Source organism: Mustelus asterias, chromosome 8, assembly GCF_964213995.1.
Source record: "Mustelus asterias chromosome 8, sMusAst1.hap1.1, whole genome shotgun sequence".
NCBI classification, from domain to species: Eukaryota; Metazoa; Chordata; class Chondrichthyes; order Carcharhiniformes; family Triakidae; genus Mustelus; species Mustelus asterias.
This window is the reverse complement of record NC_135808.1, coordinates 37,628,928-37,649,349: the sequence shown is the minus strand read 5'-3', so window position 1 is coordinate 37,649,349 and position 20,422 is coordinate 37,628,928. Positions and strand designations below refer to the sequence as shown.

At 43.1% G+C, this 20,422-nt stretch overlaps 1 protein-coding gene across 10 annotated transcripts in view; it reads left to right on the top strand.

Annotated features, from left to right (window-relative positions):
- LOC144497090 (uncharacterized) overlaps positions 1–19,734 on the top strand; it is a 76,702-nt gene extending 56,968 nt beyond the window's left edge. For 3 of the 10 annotated variants that reach the window (XM_078217852.1, XM_078217851.1, XM_078217850.1), the window contains one exon: positions 19,441–19,733. The gene's annotated coding sequence lies outside the window, so the exon portion shown is untranslated. Of the gene's footprint in view, positions 1–13,174; positions 13,471–19,440 lie in introns of those variants that run through there. The other 7 variants (XM_078217860.1, XM_078217858.1, XM_078217853.1 and 4 more) reach the window with 6 other exon arrangements.
- The last annotated feature ends 688 nt before the right edge of the window (positions 19,735–20,422 follow it).

Below are 20,422 nucleotides of genomic sequence, written 5' to 3'. Positions count from 1 at the left end.
TATATTGTGAAAAGTTGTGATCCCAGCACTGACCCCTGAGGCACACCACTAACCACCGGCTGCCATCCTGAAAAAGACCCCTTTATCCCCACTCTCTGCCTTCTGCCAGTCAGCCAATCCTCTATCCAGGCCAGGATCTGACCACTAACATCATGGGCTCTTAACTTATTTAACAGTCTCCTTGTCAAAGGCCTTTTGGAAATCTAAATAAATCATGTCCACTGGTTCTCCTTTCTCTACCTTCTTTGTTGCCTCCTCAAAGAACTTTAACAGATTTGTCAGACATGACCTCCCCTTGACGAAGTTGTGCTGACTCAGTCCTATTTTATCATACACTTCCAAGTACTCCACGATCTCGTCTTTAATAATGGACTCTAAAATCTTGCCAATGACTGAAGTCAGGCTGACCGGCTTATAATTTCCCATCTGCTGCTTCCTCCCTCCTTAAACAGCGGTGTTACATTAACTACTTTCTAGTCCTCTGGAACCCTCCCTGCCTCCAGTGATTGCTGAAAGATCACCACCAATGCCTCCACAATTTCCTCAACTAGCTCTTTTAGAACCATTGGGTGTATTCCATCCGGTCCAGGTGACCTATCCACCTTCAGACCTTTGAGTTTCCCCAGACCTTCTCCTTAGTGATGGCCACTACACTCACCTGTGCCCCCTGATTCTCCTGGAGTTTTGGAAACTCACTGGTGTCTTCCACCGTGATGACTGATGCCAAGTAACTATTCAGTTCCTCTGCCATTTCTTTGTTTCCGACTATTACTTCTCCAACCTCATTTTCCAGTGGTCCAATGTCTACTTTTGCCTCTCTCTTACCTTTTAGAAATTGAAAAAAACTCTTCCTATCTTTTATATTACTAGTTAGCTTACATTCATATTTCATTTTCTTCCCCCTTATTGCTTTTTTAGTTGTCCTCTGCACGCTTTTAAAGGCTTCCCAATCCTCTGGCTTCCCACTAATCCTCACCACTTTGTATGCTTTTTCTTTTGCTTTTACGCTGTCCTTGACTTCCCTCATCAGCCATGGATGCCTAGTCTTCCCTTTAGCATGTTTCCTCCTTGGGATGAATCTCTGTTATGCCTCCTGAATAACCCCCAAAAACTCCTGCCATTGCTGTTCCACAGTCTTCCCTGCTAGGCTCCCTTTCCAAACAACTCTGGCCAGCTCCTCCCTCATGTCTTTGTAGTTACCTTTATTTAATTGTAATACCGTTATGTCTGATTCCAGCTTCTCCCCCTCAAACTGCAGGGTAAATTCTATCATATTGTGGTCACTGCTCCCTAAGGGTTCCTTCACCTTAAGTTCCCTAATCAAGTCTGCCTCATTACGCATCATGAAATCCAGAATAGCCTGTCCCTAGTAGGCTCTGTCACAAGCTGCTCCAAAAAAACATCTCTTAGATATTCCACAAATTCCTTTCCTTGGGATCCACTACCTACCTGATTTTCCCAGTCCACCTGCATATTGAAGTCCCCCATGATTATTGTAATATTGCCTTTTTTATATGCCTTTTCTATCTCCTGATTTATTTTCTGCCCTACATCCTGACTACTGCTAGGGGGCCTGTACATAACTCCCATCAGGGTCTTTTTATCTTTGCGATTCCTCAACTCTACCCACAGAGATTCTATGTCTTCTGATCCTATATCACTTCTTGTTATCGATTTAACTTCATTCCTTACGAACAATGCAACCCCGCCCCCTTTGCCCATCTGCCAGTCCTTTCAATAGGACACATATCCCTGGATATTGAGATCCCAGCTCCGATCCCCTTGCAGCCACGTCTCTGTGATGCCCACAACATCGTAGTGGCCAATTTCAATGTGCGCAACAAGCTCATTTACCTTGTTCTGTATACTTTGGGCATTTAGGTACAACACCCTCAGTCCTGCATTGACCACCTCCCTTCTCATACTTGTCACCTTTTTTTGCTCTGCCTGAGGTTAGATTCCTATAGATTCTATACTCTCTGCTCTATTACGTGGTCTTGAAACTTCACTAACCCCTCCTGAGCCCTCGGCTCCTTTAACTAGTTGAAAGTCCTCAAATTAACCTGCACTTCTACCCTCTCCTTTAACTTTGATTTTCTAATTCTCCATACAACTGAACCCTCCCCCGTTCCACACTAATCTTTGAGCCACGCATTTACCTCCTTAATCTTATTGACCCTGTGCCAATTAGCTTGTGGCTCAGGTAGTAATCCAGAGTTTATTACCTTTTTTTGGTTTTGCTTTATAATTTAGCTCCAAGCTGTTCATACTCCCTTAGCAGAACCTTTGTTCCTGTTCTACCTATGTCATTGGTACCTACATGGACCACGACAGCTGGATCTTTACCCTCCCACTTCAAGTTCCTCTGCAGCCCAGATGAGATATCCCAAACCCGAGCACCAGGCAGGCGACACAACCTTCGGGATTCTCATTCCTGGTTACAGAGAACAGTGTCAATGCCCCTAACTACACTATCCCCAATTATGACTACGTTTCTTTTTTTTTAATGTAACTGTCTAAATGCTTTTTAAAAGACAAAATTGTACCTGCCTCTGCTACTGCCTCTGGCAGCTTGTTCCAGACATTCACCACCCTCTGAGTGAAAGAATTGCCCCTCTGGACCCTTTTATAAATCTCCCCTCTCACCTGAAAACTATGATCTATGTTTTAGACTCCTCTACCTTTGGAAAAAGATGTTGACTATATACCTTATCTATGTCCTTCATTATTTTATAGACCTCTATAAGATCACCCTTAAGCCTCCTACATTCAAGGGGGAAAAAGTCTGAGTCTATCCAGTCTCTCCTTATAACTCAAACCATCAAGTCCCAATAGTATCCTAGTAAATCTTTTCTGCACTCTTTCCAGTTTAATAATATCCTTTCTATAATAGGGTGACCAGAACTGTACACAGTATTCCAAGTGTGGCCTTACTAATGTCTTGTACAACTTCAACAAGACATCCCAACTCCTGCATTCAATGTACTGATCAATGAAACCAAGCATGCCAAATGCCTTCTTTACCACCCTGTCCACCTGTGATTCCACTTTCAAGGAGCTATGTACCTGTAGTCCTGGATCTCTTTGTTCCATAACTCTCCCCAACGGCCTACCATTAACTGAGAATGTCCCGCCCTGATTCAATCTACCAAAATACATCACCTCACATTTACCTAAATTAAACTCCATCTACCATTCATCGGCCCACTGGCTCAAATGGTCCAGACCCCATTGCAATCCTAGATAACCTTCTTCACTGTCCACGAGGCACTGTCCACTTGGTGTCATCTGCAAACTTACTAACCATGCCCCATAAATTTTCATCCAAGTCATTAATATGAATAACAATTAACAGTGGACCCTGCACTGATCCCTGAGGATCACAGGCCTCCAGTTTGAAAAACTGCGCTCTACATCCTGTTGTCAAGCCAATTTTGTATCCAATTAAGGTCTTGCTAAAGTTTATGTAGACAATGTCAACAGCACTATCCTCAGCTACCTTCTTGGTTACCCCTTCAAAAAACTCAAATCAAATTCGTGGGACATGATTTTCCACTCAAAAAGCCATGCTGACTGTCCCCAATCGGTCTTTGCTTCTCAAAATGCCTGTACATTCTGTCTCTCAGAAATACCCTATAAAAACTTACCCACTACAGACGTTAGGCTGTCCAGTCTATAGTTAGAAGTCGAACAACACCAGGTTAATGTCCAACAGGTTTATTTGATAGCAAAAGCCACTAGCTTTCGGAACAGGTGGGTGGAAGTTCTGATCATAAACAGGGCACAAAGACACAAACTCAACTTACATGAATAATGATAGGAATGTGAGTCTTTACAGCTAATCAAGTCTTAAAGGTACAGACAATGTGAGTGGAGGGAGCATTAAGCACAGGTTAAAGAGATGTGTATTGTCTCCAGACAGGCCAGCTAGTGAGATTTTGCACATCCAGGCAAGTTGTGGGGGTTAAAGGTGGAAAAATTGATAGTATTAAAGGTGGATAAATCTCCAGGTCCTGATAATCTTCATCCCAGAGTTACTTAAGGAAGTGGCCCTGGAAATAGTAGATCCATTGGTGGTTATTTTCCAAAACATTTTGGACTCTGGAAGAGTTCCTACAGATTGGAAGGTAGCTAATGTAAGCCCGCTATTCAAAAAGGGAGAAAGAAAGAAAACAGACCAGTGAGCCTAATGTCGGTACTGGGGAAGTTGCTCGAGTCTCTGATCAAGGATCTCATAATTCGACATTAGGAAGGCAGTGGTATAATCAGACAAAATCAGCATAGAAAATCATCCTTGACAAATCTATTGGAATTTTTTGAGGATGTAACTCATAGAGTTGACCAAGGAGAACCTGTGGATGTGGTTTATTCAGACTTTCAGAAGGTTTTTGACGAGGTCTCACAGAACAGACTACTATGTAAAGTTAAAGCACATGGGATTGCGGGTAATGTCTTGAGATGGATCGAAATTTGGTTAGCAGATAGGACTCAAAGAGTTGGCATAAATGGGTCTTTTTCTGATTGGCAGTCAGAGACCAGTGAAGTTCCACAGGCATCTGTGCTAGGACCCCAACTGTTCACATTATATATTAATGATTTGGAAGAGGAAACTGAATGTATTATCTCCAAATTTGCAGATGATGCAAAGTTGGGTGGGAGGGTGAGCTGTGAGAAGGATGCAGAGATGTTTCAGCGTGATTTGGACAGGCTGAGTGTGTGGACATCTGTATGGCAGATACAGTATAATGTGGATAAATCTGAGATTATTCACTTTGGTAGGAATTAAAGGAAGGCAGTTTATTATTTGCGTGTAAATTGAGAGAGGTGGATACTCAACGAGACCTTGGATACCTTGTGCATCAGTCACTGAGAGTAAGCAAGTAGGTACAGCAGGCAGTAAAGAAGGCAAATGGTATTTGGACATGCAGTGTCCGTTCATTCGTTGTCGTAGCGTCTGCATGGTCTCTCCAATTTACCATGCCTCAGGATATCCTTCAGTGCAACATATGAGGTATCCAACTTTAGCCGAGTCACATGAGTATGTACTGTGTACCTGGTGGATGGTGTTCTCACGTGTAATGGTGGTCTCCATGTCGATGAGCCGGCGCATCTTGCAGAGGTTGCTGTGGCAGGGTTGTGTGGTGTCGTGGTTGCAGTTCTCCTGAAGGCTGGGTAGTTTGCTGCGAACAATGGTCTGTTTGAGGTTGTGTGGTTGTTTGAAGTCGAGTAGTGGGGGTGTGGGGATGGCCTTGGTGAGATTTTCGTCTTCATCGATGACATGTTAAAAGCTCCAAAGAAGATGTCGTAGTTTCTCCGTTCCAGGGAAGTACTGGACGGCGAAGGGTACTCTGTCGGTCATGTCCTGTGTTTGTCTTCTGAGGAGGTCGATGCGGATTTTTGGCTTTTTGCTGTGGCGCGTCGTAATTGTTGATCAATGAGTCAAGCGTCATATCCCGTTCTTACGAAGGTGTCTTTCAGCGTCTGTGGATGTCTGTTGCGTTCCTCCTCATCTGAGCAGATCCTGTGTATACGGAGGGCGTGTCCATAGGGGATGGCTTCTTTAACATGTTTAGGGTGGAAGCTGGAGAAGTGGAGCATCATGAGATTAACCGTGGGCTTGTGGTAGAGCTAAGTGCTGAGGTGACCGTCCTTGATGGAGATGCGTGTGTCCAAGAATGCAACCGATGATATCAAGACATTTAAAAATGAAGGCGGGGACATCGCTAAATCTAAAGATCATAAGTTATTAAAAGTAGACAAATTGCTCGAGTACTGACACACAGACCAGTCTTGTAACCTCTTCATTATAGCTGGTTAGTAGACCACATTTTGCAGTGCCTAAGATTTTTGAAGGAATAGACAGGAGAGGTAAAGAGAAACTAATTCTTCTGATGAAGGAGTGCAGAAGATTGAATATCTCTCAAAATCACAGCAAAGCCTCTCATCTCTGTACCACTTCTTATTTTTCTCCTCCTGATTGTGTCTCTCTGACCTTATTGTCTGTCTGAGTCTCTCTGTGTCTCTTTATCGCTGTCACATCCTCACTCTCTATCATGTCTTTCTGCAACTATTTTCTCTCAGGCATTCTCGCTTTCACTTCTCTGTCTCAGCCGATCTCTCTCCTCTCTTTATATACTACATTCCCACTCCCTCATTTTTCATCCTCTTGTTAAAAATGTCTCTTTCTCTTTCACTGTCTTGGATGTGTCAGTCTCCATCAGTGGTTTGCAGCTCGTGCTCTGTAGATCTTCTGAGCCTTGTGTGTTTTCTTACTTTAACAGGTTAACTCTGCAACTGGATTAGTTTGTTCAGAACTCAAAGTATGCTGAAAGTATTTGTCACTATTCTGCTGAGCTTATTTCAAAACAACAGACAGGTTTCTCAGGGATTCCAGCTAGAACACAAAATGAAGTCATTCCACTGCTCACCAATATTGGAAAGGAAATTGAGGGGATATAGATAAAAACAGAGATAAAACAGCATTGAAGAGCAAGAATTCCACAGGTTCACAACCCCAGAGTTCAACTAAAAGTAGGACCTCAAAGGTTGGAATCTCAGGATTGCTACAGTGTCACGTGAGAGAGTAGGAATATCAGGATAGCTAAGATGCAAGCATGGCTTGAGGGATGGTGTAAGAGGGAGGGATTCAAATTCCTGGGACATTGGGAAGCAGTTCTGGGGGAGGTGCAAATTGGACGGCCTGCACCTGGGCAGGACTGGAATCAATGTCCCGGGGAAGTGTTTGCGAGTGCTGTTGGGGAGGATTTAAACTAATGTGGCAGGGGGATGGGAACTGACAGAAACAAAAGGCAATAAAGGGAAAGGGAAAAGTGGAAGGCAGAGAAACCAAAGACAAAAATCAAAAAGGGCCACGGTGCCGAGTACAGAGACTGTGGAGAACCCAGTGAATGGGTCCAGTAAAGCGAAGAGAAATAAAACACAGGGAGAATGTACAAAATATGACAGGACAGATGGTCTGAGGTTGTTTGCTTTATCGCAAAGAATATGACAGGTCAGGTGGATGAACTTAAAGCTTGGATTATTACATGGAACTAGGATGTTGTGGCAATTATGGTGACTTGGATGAAAGAAGGGCTGGACTGACAGCTTAACATTCTAGGATTTAGATGCTTCAGGTGAGATAGACAGGGTGACAGAAGAGGTGGGGGTGTTGCTTTACTGATTAGGGAGAATGTCACAGCCAAACAGGGGGAGGATACCTTGGTGGATCATGCAGTGAGGCCATATGGGTAGAACTCAGGAGCAGGAGTGGTGCAATCACACTGTTGGGGTTGTACTACAGACCTCCCAACAGCCAGTGTGAAGTGGAGGAACTGATGTGTCAGTAGATTATGGGAAGGTGTAAAAACAACAGCTTTGTTGTGATGGGCGATCTTAACTTCACCAACGTAGACTGGGATTCCGTTAGTGCCAGGGGGCTTGGATGGGACAGAGTTTGGTCAGTGTGTTCAAGAGTGCTCCTAGTGGCAATATGCAGATAGTCTAACTCGGGAAGGGGCTATCTTATACCTGGTTCTGGGAAACAAGCCTGGTAAGGTGATTGATGTCACAGTGGGGGACCATTTTGGGAACAGTGACCACAATTCTACAAGCTTCAAGATATTTGTAGAAAAGGGTATCAGTTGTCCCTGAGTGACTGTACTAAACTGGGGGAAGATTAACTATGACAGTATTAGGCAGGAGCAAGGAAATGTAGACGGGGGGCGGCTGTTTGAGGGTAAATCCACATCCGATATATGGGAATCTTTCAAAAGTCAGTTGTTAACATTTCAGGATGAATATCTCACTGTACAAATAAAGGATGAAGATGGCAAGATTCGGGAACCCTGGATGACGAGAGAGATTGTGAGCTTAATGAAAAAGAAGAAGCAGGCATATATCAATTTCAGAAAATTGAAAATGGAAAAGGCTTTTGAGGAATACAAAGATAGCAAGAAAGAGATCAAACAGGAACTTAGGAGGGCAGAAAGGGGCCATGAAATGTCCTTGGCAGGCTGGATTAAGGAGAATCCCAAGGCTTTTTATATGTATACAAGGATGAAGACGGCAGCTAAGGAGAGGATAGGGTAGGTCCACTCAAGTGGAGGGAATTTGTGTGTAGAGCCAGATGAGGTGGCTGAGGTCCTTAACAAGTACTTTGCATCAGTATTCACAAAGGAGAAGGATGTGGTGGGTGGTGAGTGCAGAAAGGAGGATGTTGACATTCTAGGACGTGTTGAGATGAAAAGAGAGGAGGTATTAGAGGTTTTGAAAAATATTAAGGTGAACAAGTCCCCAGGGCCAAATAAGGTCTATCCCAGAATACTGAGAGAGGCGAGGGAAGAAATTGCAGAGGCCTTGGCCAAAATCCTTGTATCCTCTTTAGCCGTGGGTAAGGTACCAGAGAATTGGAGAGTAGCTAACATTGTTCCTCTATTTAAGAAGGGCAGAAGAACAATCTGGGAAATTACAGGCCTGTGAGCCTTACATCAGTGGTGGGGAAAATATTGGAGAAGATTCTTAGGGACAGGATGTGCTCACATCTGGAAGAGAATAGGCTTATTAGCGATAGGCGGCATGGTTTTGTGAAGGGGAGATCGTATCTCACAAACATGAGTGAGTTCTTTGAAGAAGTGACAAAAAAGATTGACCAGGTCAGGGCAGTGGATGTTGTATACGTGGACTTTAGTGAAGCCTTCGATAAGGTTCCTCATAAGAGGCTGATGCAGAAGGTGAAGTCATGTAGGATCTGAGGTGAGCTGGTAAAATGGGTACAAAACTGGCTTGGGCATAGAAGGCAGAGAGTAGCAGTGAAAGGGTACTTTTCTAACTGGAGGTCTGTGACAAACAGTGTTCCACAAGGATCAGTGCTGGGGCCTTTATTGTTTGTAATATAAATAAATAATTTGGAGGAACATGTTGGTGGTATGGTGAGTAAATTTGCAGGTGATACAAAAATTGGGGAAGTAGCGAATAGTAGGGAGGATCGTCAGAGGATACAGCGGGACATAAATCGGCTGGAGACTTGGGCCAAAAGAATGCAGATGGAATTTAACCCGGACAAATGTGAGGAGATGAATTTGGAAGGTCTATTGCAGAAGGAAAGCATACAGTAAATGGTAGAGCCCTTAGAAAGATTAGCATTCAGAGGGACCTAGGCATGCAGATTCACAGTTCCCTGAAGGTGGCAACTCAGGTGGACAGGATGGTCAAGAAGGCATATGGCATGCTGGTCTTCATTGGTCGGGGCATTGATTATAGCAATTGGAAAATCATGTTGCAGCTGTATAAGATTTCGGTCAGGCGCATTTGGAGTATTGTGTATAATTCTGGTCGCCACACTACTGGAAGGGTGTTGATGCATTGGGAAGGGCGCAGCAGAGATTTACAAGAATATTGCCTGGTTTGGAGGATATGTACTATGAAGAAAGGTTGAACAAACTTGGATTGTTTTCATTGAAGGATGAGGGGAGACCTGAAAGAGGTTTGCAAGATTATGACAGGCTTGGATAGAGTGGATAGTCAGAGTCTTTTTCCCAGGGCCAATGGGTCAATTATTCGGGGGCATAGGTTGAAAGTGAGAGGGGGAAAGTTTAAAAGAGATGTAAGGCGCAAGTTTTTCACACAGAGGATGGAACACATTGCCGGAGGAGGTGGTGGAAGCAGATTCTGCAACAACGTTCAAGAGATATTTGAATAGATACATAAATAGGCAGGGAATGGAGGGATATGGACCATGTAGAGACCAGAAAATGTTAGATTAGTGAGGCATCTGTGTCAGCACAGACTTGGTGGGCCAAAGGGCCTGTTCGTGTACTGTACTGTTCGTTGTTCCTCCATGTGAACTATTCTAATCTTTTTTTCAGCACTGTCCATAGCTTTGTATGCATTGGCCTAGCAACTGCACATCTAAATACTTCTTAAATATTATGAGAGTCTCTGCCTTCACCACCCTTTCAGGCACTGAGTTTCAGTCTCCCAACATCCTTTGGGTGAAACAGTTTTTATTCATATCCCCTCTGAACCTTCTGCCCCTTGCCTTAAATGTATGCCCCCTAGTCATGATCCATCCACCAAGGGGAAACGTTTCTTCCTGTCTATTCTATCTATGCACCTCATAATTCTATTATCTAAGTCATGTCTGCTCCAAGGAAAACAACCCCAATCTATCCAATCTCTTGTCAGAACTAAAACACTCCAGCCCAGGCAATGTCCTGGTAAAACACTTTCCAGCGCTATCACATGTCCAAATCCTTTTGCAACGAAGGCCAAAATGCCATTTGCCTTCCTAACTGCTTGCTGCACTTGCATGCTTTCTTTCAGTGATTAGTGTACAAAGACACCCATGTCCCTTTTTTATTCATTCGTGGGACATGGGCATTGCTGGCTGGCCAGCATTTATTGCCCATCCCTAGTTGCCCTTGAGAAGGTAATGGTGAGCTGCCTTCTTGAATCACTGCAGTCCATGTGCTGTGGATTGACCCATGATGCCATTAGGGAGGGAATTCCAGGATTTTGACCCAGCAAACGAACATTTCCCAATTGATCACAAATAATACTCCACCTTTATGTTTTTCTACTGCAGTGGATAACATCACATTTATCCTCATTATATTGCATCTACCATGTATTTGTCCATTCACCCACTTGTCTAAATGATCTTGAGATCGTTTTTCATCTTCCTCACCACTCATAATTCCACCTCGTTTTGTGTCATCAGAAATATTGGAAATATCTGTTGCTGTTGTGTCTGGAGCTCAGGGACATCCTCTCATATTCAGCATCAGTCATTTAGTCCCAAAATGAGAAGAAATTTCTTCCCTCAAAAGATGTTGAATCTTTGGAATTATCTCTCATGAGCTCATGAGTGTATGGTCAGACATTGACTATATTCAAGAACAGAGTGATTGATTTTTAGATGCCAAGTTAATTGAGAAATATGGGGTTAGTTTGGGAAAGTCAAATTAAAGAACTTGATCAGTCTAATTGTATTGAATGGCAGCAAAGTTTGAAGGGCTGAATGGCCAAATCTAGCTTTTTAAATAAAAATCTTGTGTTCATATGTCTGTAATGTGTTCACTCTGTAAATCTTCTGGGCCTTGTGTGTGTTTTTTTATTTTAACAAACTAAATTAGTTTGTTCAGTTTTAAAATCACCTTAAATACTTGAATACTTGGTAAGCAAATGCTCCTGAACCCCTGCGCATATTTCCAAACAGGTTTTTCGGGCAATGTGGATTCCACCCAGGTTAGATAGCCAAAAATAAAGACATTCTACAGCTCATCAAATATTGGAAACAAAGTAGAGGGGATATTGATGAAAGTAGGGATAGAACTGCAGTGAAGCAGATAGAACAGCAGTTAAGAATATTTTAAAGGTTTGCTCAATATACTCTGATCAAAAAGAGCAAACGAACTATTACATCTCATTAATGAATAAAGGGATAAGAGTTAGAGTTAAAGCAAGGGATATGAAACTAAACACATTGACAATAAAGAGGAGGATGAGGAAAAGCAAAATTGAGTCATCTGGAAAAAAAGGTAAATATATTAGGAAGACAAAGAGGAGTAGCACATTTTAAATAGTGGAAGAATGTGAAAAAGAATAGTAAAATATTATCCAGACAGTTAAATAGCAAAAGGTATATCAGGGCAGGGACATGCTCACTAAAGTATACACCAGATAAAGACACAGGTAATGCCAATGAAATGACCGAAACATTGGATAGTGACTTGGCTGCCATTTTGACCAGGTAGATTTGTAACATTTGAAAAATTGGTAAAAAGATAGTGAGAGATTTATAATAGAAAATGGAAATATAATTGTCAAAGTCACCACATTCACACTCACTTATTCTCTTGCTAAAAATGTCTCTTTGTCTCTCTTTCACTGTCCTAATTCTGCCGGTTTCCATCAGTCACTTTTGCTCAGAATCTAATGGAAAAATACATTTAATTCTGAAGATGGATGCAGAGTCTCCTCATCTCACCCAGCCACATTCCTCAACTCACTCTATTAAACTTCATTCTCCAGTGACATGATCACTCCTTAATGAAGACACACAAAACAGGAGCAGGAACAGACCATTCACCCCCTTGAACCTGCTATACCATTCAATATGATCATGGTTGATACTCTATCTCAACGCTATATTCCTGTGCTCGTCCAAACTCGTTGATGCCCTTAGTGTCAAAAAATCTATTTTCTTCTTAAATATATTCAGTGGTTAAGCCGACATAGCTTTCTGAGGTAGAGAATTGCACAGGTTCACCATCCTCTCAGTGAAGAAATCTGACTTCACCTCAGCCCTAAATGGTCTATCCACTATCCCAAGACTGTGACCCCATGTTCTAGACCCTCCAACCAGAGGAAAAGTCATCCCAGCATCAAGTCCATCCAAGCCTATCAGAATTTTAAATGTTTCAATATGATTCCTTCACGTTCTTATAAACTTCAGTGAATTCAGACTCAGTTGAAAAACTCTCTCTCCTCCAATGACAATCCCGTCATCCCAGGAATCAGACTGATGAACATTCGCTGCACTCCCTTTCCGGTAAGTTTATCCTTTCTCATGTAAGGAGACCAAAATGGCACCCGACACTCCAGGTGTGGTCACACCAAGGTCCTCTACCGCTGCAGTATGACATCTTGCTCCTGAACTCAAATCCTTTTGCACTAAAGGCCAGAATGCCATTTTTCTTCCTAACCGCTTGCTGCACCTGTATGCTTGCTTTCAGTAACTGGTGTGCCTCGCAGCGGCAGGAACCCGGGTTTAATTCCCGGCTTGGGTCACTGTCTGTGCAGAGTCAGCACGTTCACCCTGCGTGTGTTTCCTCCGGGTGCTGCAGTTTCCTCCCACAGTCAAAAGATGGGCTGGTTAGGTGCATTGGTCATTTCTCCCTCAGTGTACCCGAACTGGCGCTGCGGTGTGGTGACTCGGGGATTTTCACAGTCACTTCATTGCCTACTTGTGGCACTAATGAATAACCTTAAACAAGGGTGCCCAGGTTCCATTGTACATCAATATTTCCCAATCTATCACAACTTAAATAATACATTTTTCATACCAAACTGGATAATTTCACATGTATCCATGTTATCCTGCATTTGCTTTGTATTTGATCATTCGCTGAACTTGTCTAAATTGTCTTAATCTTCTCCTCACCATTCACAGTTTCACCTAGTTTTGTGTGATCAGAAATCTTGAAAATATCTGCTGCTGCTGTGTCTGGAGCTCAGGGACATCCTCTCATATTCAGCTTCAATCATTTAGGACTAAGAGGAGAAGAAATTTCTTCATTCGAATGATGTTGAATCTTTGGAATTTTCTCTCACTGAGGTCTGTGAAAGGTCATACATTATATTCAGGAAGAGAGTGATTGCTTTTTAGATGCGAATTTTATTGAGAAATGTGGGATTAAGCAATTAAATCAGCCAATATAGTATTGGATGGCAGCACAGGATTGAAAGTCTGGCCAAATCGAGTCATATTTTGATGCAAACCTATAACACGGTAACACTGCTGCCTCACAGCGCCAGAGACCTGGGTTCGATTCCCGGCTTGGGTCACTGTCTGTGTGGCATTTGCATGTTCTCCCTGTGTCTGCGTGGGTTCCTCCGGGTGCTCTGGTTTCCTCCCACATTCCGAAAGACATGCTGGTTAGGTGTATTCACCTGAATTGGCACCGAACTGTGGCGACTAGGAGAATTTCACGGTAACCTCATTGAAGCTGTTACTTGTGACTAACAAAAATAAAGCTTTAAACTTCATAGGTCTATAATGTGTTCTAACCTGTAAATATTTGGCTCTTGTGTGTTATTTTAACTGGTTAACTCTGTAACTGGATAGTCTGTTCAGATCGCACAACCTGCTTCAATATTTGAATATTTGTCAAGTATTTGCTGCTGTTCTGCTGAGCATATTTCAATATAACACACAGGTGTCCCGGGGAATGTGGATTCCAGCCAAGTTGCAGAACTCAAAATGAAGTCATTCTACAACCCACTAAAGACTGGAAGCGGAGTGCAGGGAATATTGATGAAAATAGGAATTGAACAGCAGTGGAGAATATTTAAAAAGATGTTCAATAGACTTCTGATGATATAGAGCAGGATAGCAATAATGAAGTTGCACGGATAAATAAAGGGACAAATTAAAGAATGTAAACTAAGCATGTGGATAAAACATTCAAAGAACTAATTAAAAAGTTAGTGAGAGATTTAAAATAGTAATGGGCATATAATTGTCAATGTTAAAGAAGATCAAACTGAGAATCTGGATATTTTGTACACGCAGCTCAGATTTACCAAAATAATACTGAAACTAAAAGGGTTACATTGTGAGGACCCATTGTGTAGACTAGCCTTGTATCCTGTTCATTACAGCAGCTTGCAGGCTGGTGTTTTGAAATATGTAATGTGGGTAAACATTAGATAGAATTGATGGAGAAAATCTATTTCTTCTGGTGGATGAGTCCAGAAGCGAGCATTAGGATACTCATCTCTATATATCAGTTATTTCCCTCTTTCTGACAGTATCTTGCCCACCTTATTATCTCTCACTTTCTCAACTTCTCTCTTTTAAATCTCTGTTTCTCCTCATCCATTTTTAACCACTTTCTTCTGCATTCTCTATTTCTTGCCTTCCTTGTATTACTCTCCCTTTGCCATTCTTCGTTCCCACTTTCTGATCGAATCTTCACCTGTTGTTCTCGCTTTCACTCGCACTATATCATTATTTATTTCCCACTGTCTGAAATCCTCTCTGTCTCTGTGCACTCCGTTTCCATCTGTCTAATGCCCTCTTACTCCTCAGTTACTTCAATGCAATGTACAGAGCAGTGACAGGTATGTGAGAAGATGTCTGTGCATTGGAGATGTGGAAATCAGACAGAATGATAGCAATCAACTGAGCAGGATACATATAGTTTAGTGGAATGGATAAAGAAGAGGATAGTGATAGACTAATGGAATGGACAGACAGAAGAGAGACAGACTAATGGGATCTACATACAAGAAGTAGATAAAGGTTAATACAGAGATGTGTGCTGTGATTTTTTTTGATAGAAGAAAGAGGGAGAGAGAAAATACAGGCAGGATGACACTGCTCTATGTAGTGAGCAGGCAAATTATGCTATTTGTATTTTTGAAGGTGGCAGGATATACTGAAAGTATCACTTAGAGAAGATATGAAGTTGGGTTTCATATTTAGCAATATTGAGTCCAAAAGCTAGTAAGTTATAGTCAACCTATAAAGTCATCATAATCCCAGATGACCATAGGCAGTGACTGGTGGGAAGTTAACCTGAGGATCACCACAGCTCAGGTGAGGGGAAAGGTTGAGAAGCTGGGTCTCCTTCACCCTATATACAGCAGTAGTCAGGCTACAAATAGAATACTGTTACAATAAAAGCAAGATACTGGAAATCTGAAATAGAAACAAAATTCTGGATAAACTCAGCAGGTCTGGCAAACATCTGTTCTTGTATCAAAGTGAAGTGAGGTGAGATCTGATAGAGCTGTAGAAGATTATAAAGAGACAAAGCAAAGCTGTTGTCATTATCTGGAGCAGCAGCCACTCAGACTCTGCTGGGCCTATTCAATGTGTTCAGCAAACCAACAGCTCAGGTTGTGTTCAGCAAGGTGTTACAATTATGGAAATAAGGAGGCAGCAGAAAGGGAAACCCTTTTCCAATGATATCAGCAGAAAGCAGAGACACTCCCTGTATTGTGATTGTAAAAGCAGCAACCACTCCAAGATTAGATACAGAGCAATTCCACAATTACATTCTGACCCTGACGCAGAGAAACTCCACCTGCGATGATGAAGGGACTGCTTTTCATTCTGGTTATTCAGGTGCTGATTCAGCCCAATCCAACCGGAGCGAAGCCAGGTGATGGCTCTGGTCGTACAGGTCTGTAAATATCTCTGCTCTCTCAGGAGCCATTTCTTAGCTTAATTTTTACATATTTTATTCCTTTTCAATGTCATTGTTTGATTTGTTAAGCAATGATGATTGTCAGATTCGTAGGAAGCTTGGTGGGTTTAGTAGGAAGCAGCTCCACCTGTAAATCACTGATGGTTTAGTCATGATCTGAGTGGGTCGAGTGGATGTTGGGTATTGTGTGCTGATCCAAACAAACCCAAAATGGAAACATAAATTACTAGTCGGGGCGAGATATTGGATCACAGCCGGAGCATTGATCCAGATGAGAGACTCTGTAATTGGCCTTGGTATCCAGGTATTACAGAAGGGGAATTCACAGTTGCTGCTCCCAATCGCTGCTACTTGCTGCAGAGTGCGAGAGTATGGACTGTGTACAAGGACAGGATGTGGAGATGCCGGCGTTGGACTGGGGTAAGCACAGTAAGAAGTCTCACAACACCAGGTTAAAGTCCAACAGGTTTATTTGGTAGCAAATACCATAAGCTTTCGGAGCACTGCTCCTTCGTCAGATGGAGTGGTCTCTGGACAGGATCAGGAGGAGCTCCTTCAGTCCCTTTCCCCACACATTCACTGTCCAGTCTCCCAGGTGAAGAATGGTGAATTGGGAGCGACATTGGAGGTGTCTGTGGAAGCAGTCCCCAAACAGGTATTGCCTTTTCATTACATGATGAAGTGCTGCACTGTTGGGGGTTGATGTCCCACTCCAGTACATACAGCCCACCACTGTGGGAGTGCTGCACTGTTGTCGATATCAGGTTTTGGATGAAACATTATACAGTGACCCCGTTTGCCTGTTCCTGGGATAGGGAATATCTGGGATATTCTGAGAGGAGCTGAGAGTTCTCTGTGTCCAGGACCAAGATCACTGTCTCCACAAACATGACCAGAAGCTCTCTCCAGCTGTCAAATCTCATTGGCTGTTTGTGTCACTTTGCTGTGAGCTGATTGGCTGCAGTGATTCCTAGATAACAGTGTTGGATCTTCAGAAACTGTCTCTGGCTTGTGAAAATTTTCAGGTCTTTCAGCTGATGGGAATATTTTCTATATAAATATCAGATCTTTCTTCTCTCTGTCTTAGATGGCAGGTGGGGTTCATTCTGAGGAAACCACCCTGAACTTCTCTGGGAGTGAGTGAGTCTGTACAGGCCAGGGAGAGAGAGGGAAAGAGTGAGTCTGTACAGGCCAGGGAGAGGGAGGGAAAGACTGAGTCTGTACAGGACAGGGAGTTGGAGGCAGAGGGGAAGCTGTGGGATTTTGTTAAATACATAAGATCTGATACTGCTGTGTGGTCCAGAGTCTGTCCCAGTGAGACTGACAGGCTCTGCTTATAATAAAAGCAAAATGCTGCGGATGCTGGAAATCTGAGATAAAAGCAGAAAATGCTGGGAAGTTTCAGCAGGTCTGACTGCATCTGGGAAGACAGAAACACAGTTAACAAGTCCATCTTATCCCACCATAGAACTGAAAAGTGAAAGACATTTGATGAATTATAGACTTGTGGGGGTTGGGTGACTGGGGGAGGAGCAGAATGGAAAGTTGGTGATATGTTGGAGCTAAGGAGAGATTGACTAAGATGTCATGGACATAAGACAAAGGGAATGTTAATGGTGACATTAGGGACTGAAGAGTGTTTTTGGAAAAGGTAGGTATCAGAATTTGTTAAGAGGAAAACAGAGGTCAGTGCTCAGTGGGAGCAAATCTGAATAACAAGGGACAATGGCCACATGGGCGTGTGGGTTCTGTTAGGATGAAACCAGACGAGTTTTGGTCTCCCCACCTCAGAAAGGATATATTTGAAATAAAGGGGGTGCAGTGGAGGTTCGCTAGGATGTTACTGGGGTTCGTGGGACTGTGCTATGAGGAGAGATTGATTTAAATGGGCCTATATTCACTAGAGTTTAGAAGAATGAGAGGAAATGATTGGAATGTATAAAATTCTGATGGGGCTGGCCAGAATAGATGCAGGGAGGATGCTTTCCCTAATTGGGGAATTGAGAATTTGTTCCGACAGTCATGTTTGAAAATAGCACTTTTTTGATCCTGAACCGAGGTTCGCCCCACTGTGCTCGACAGGTCACAAAGCCGTGACTGATCCATCTCCCACATCTCTGCCCTCACCCCTTGCCCTTCTTTCCAGAACATGACACAGTGCCTCCTTTCCTCACTTTTCACTCCACCAGCTTCCACATTCAAAGAATCATCCTCTGCCATTTCCACCAACTCCAGTATGTTGCTACCCCGAAGCACGTTTTCCCCTTGCACCCGTGTCAGCATTCCGTAGGGACTGCTCCCTCCACAACACACTGGTCCACTCCTCCATTGTACCCAACTCTCCATCCCCTTTGCCTGGCACCTTCCCATGCAACACCTGCCCCTTGATCTCTTCATTGTCCAAACACTCCTTTCAGGTGCAGCAACGTCTCATTTGTGTCTCTTTGAATTATTTAGTGACAGAAAAAGTTCAGCCAGGCAGAGGAGAGTGGGAGTAAATTGGGATTATTCAGGCCTTGTTCAACATAAAAGTGGAGAGTCCTCAGAACCTCCTTGAGGGGTGCAAAGGTATAGAGGGATTGGACATCCTCAATGTCAGTAAAACGAAGGAGATAGTCATTGACTTCAGGAAGCATAGTGGAGGTCATGTCCCTGTCTACATCAACAGTGATGAAGTGGAGATGGTCGAGAGTTTCAAGTTTCTATCTGTTCATATCACGAACAATCTTTCCTGGTCCCTCCACGCCCATGGTAGAAAGCACACCACTGCCTCTACTCAGAAGGCCAAGGAAATTTGTCATGTCCACTATGACTCTCATCAATTTTTACAGATGCACCATAGAATGCATCCTTTCCGGATGTACCACAACTTGGTTTGTCTTCTGCTCTTACCAAGACCACAAGAAACTACAAAGGGTTGTGAACAAAGCCCAGTCCATCACGCAAATCAGCCTCCCATCATTGACTCTGTCTACATTTCCCGATGCCTCGGGGAAGTAGCCAGCATAATAAAAGATCCCACACACCCTGACATACTCTCTTCCACCTTCTTCTGTTGGGAAAAAGTACAAACGTCTGAAAACAAGTACCGACTGAATCAAGAACAGCTTCTTCCCTGGTGCCATCAGACTTTGGAATCATCCTCTCATATATTAAGCTGATCTCTTCACCCTATTTGTAACTGCATTGCATTATGCACCCTATCCTTTCCTTCTCCTCTATGTACTCTATGAACGGTATGCTTTGTCTGTATCAAATAATAAATCAATCAAAAGACATCCAATCGGTTGAGGAGGTTGGGGTTGGGAAACTGGATATTGTTGATGTGACTGAATCATGAGAGTAAGTTGGAAGGGACAAGGGGAGTGAGAAAGGAGTCAAGATAGGAATAAACGAGTTCACTAAGAGAGGAAGGTGACACGGTTTTATGTTTTCTCATTGTTCTCCCTCCATCTGCAGAATCAGCAATGAATTCACTCTTCATACTTTCTTTTCCTTTTAGGGAGCTTGGGGAACATCGACAAGACTAGGTCAATGCATCGTGAGAAGGTCGATATCCAAAAGATCCTTATGGAAAATCAACAGTCATTTCCAATTTGGGGAAGATAAAGATGAAAGATCCACTGAGGGATTCCCAGCAGCTCGATATCTTCATGCTCTCACTGAATGAAACGTTCACTCCTGGGAAACAGCTTATTTACTTTGTTCACTCCCCTAGCTCTTGACCCTGTATTACTGCTATCTGAATAATGGGCTGTAATCAGAAATAAAACTTCCTGCATTGATCACTGCTTCATATCCCTGTCTTGTTTGTCTTTTGGATCAGGGTGTCTGTAAACAAGTTGTGTGGGGTAGAATGAGGCTGGGAACAGATGGGGGAATTCCAGGAAGTGGGAAGGGGAGGCCAATGCAGGGAAACATTGAAAGTTCAGAATAACACATTCAGGAATGGACTGAGACCATACAGGAGTCCCACAGTGTCAGCACTCTGACCATTCACAGTTTAACTTATTTCCCAAATACGGCGATGTGGAGAATGATTTGCGGAAGTGGTTGAAGATTATGGGAAACTGGCTCGAGCTGGAAGTGATTCATGAGATGGGGAAGAGTTTCAGAGGGAGGGGAAGAGGTTCAGCAGGCGGACAAGGCTGCCGGAGCAGAGCAACGGTTGAAGCAGACTTCAGCAGCTGATGAAGTGGTTCAGAAGCTGCGAACCAAATTCAGGGGGTGGTGCAGGGGGTTCAGATCGGCGGGGAAGGGTTGAGTGGATGGAAAGGGGATTCGGGGAGGGGAAAAGTTAACTTATGTGAGGAAAGTCTCTGCTGTTTAGGGACATGTTTAAATGTTTTCGGATGGATTATTGTGAATCGGGAAAGGGTTTGTCGGGACAGGCACGTGCTCTGTTTGCTGGAGAGGGTGTTTTATTGTGTGTCATAAAGAGGGTTTCAGAGTGCCTGGACATTTAGTAGATGCAGAGGGAGGAG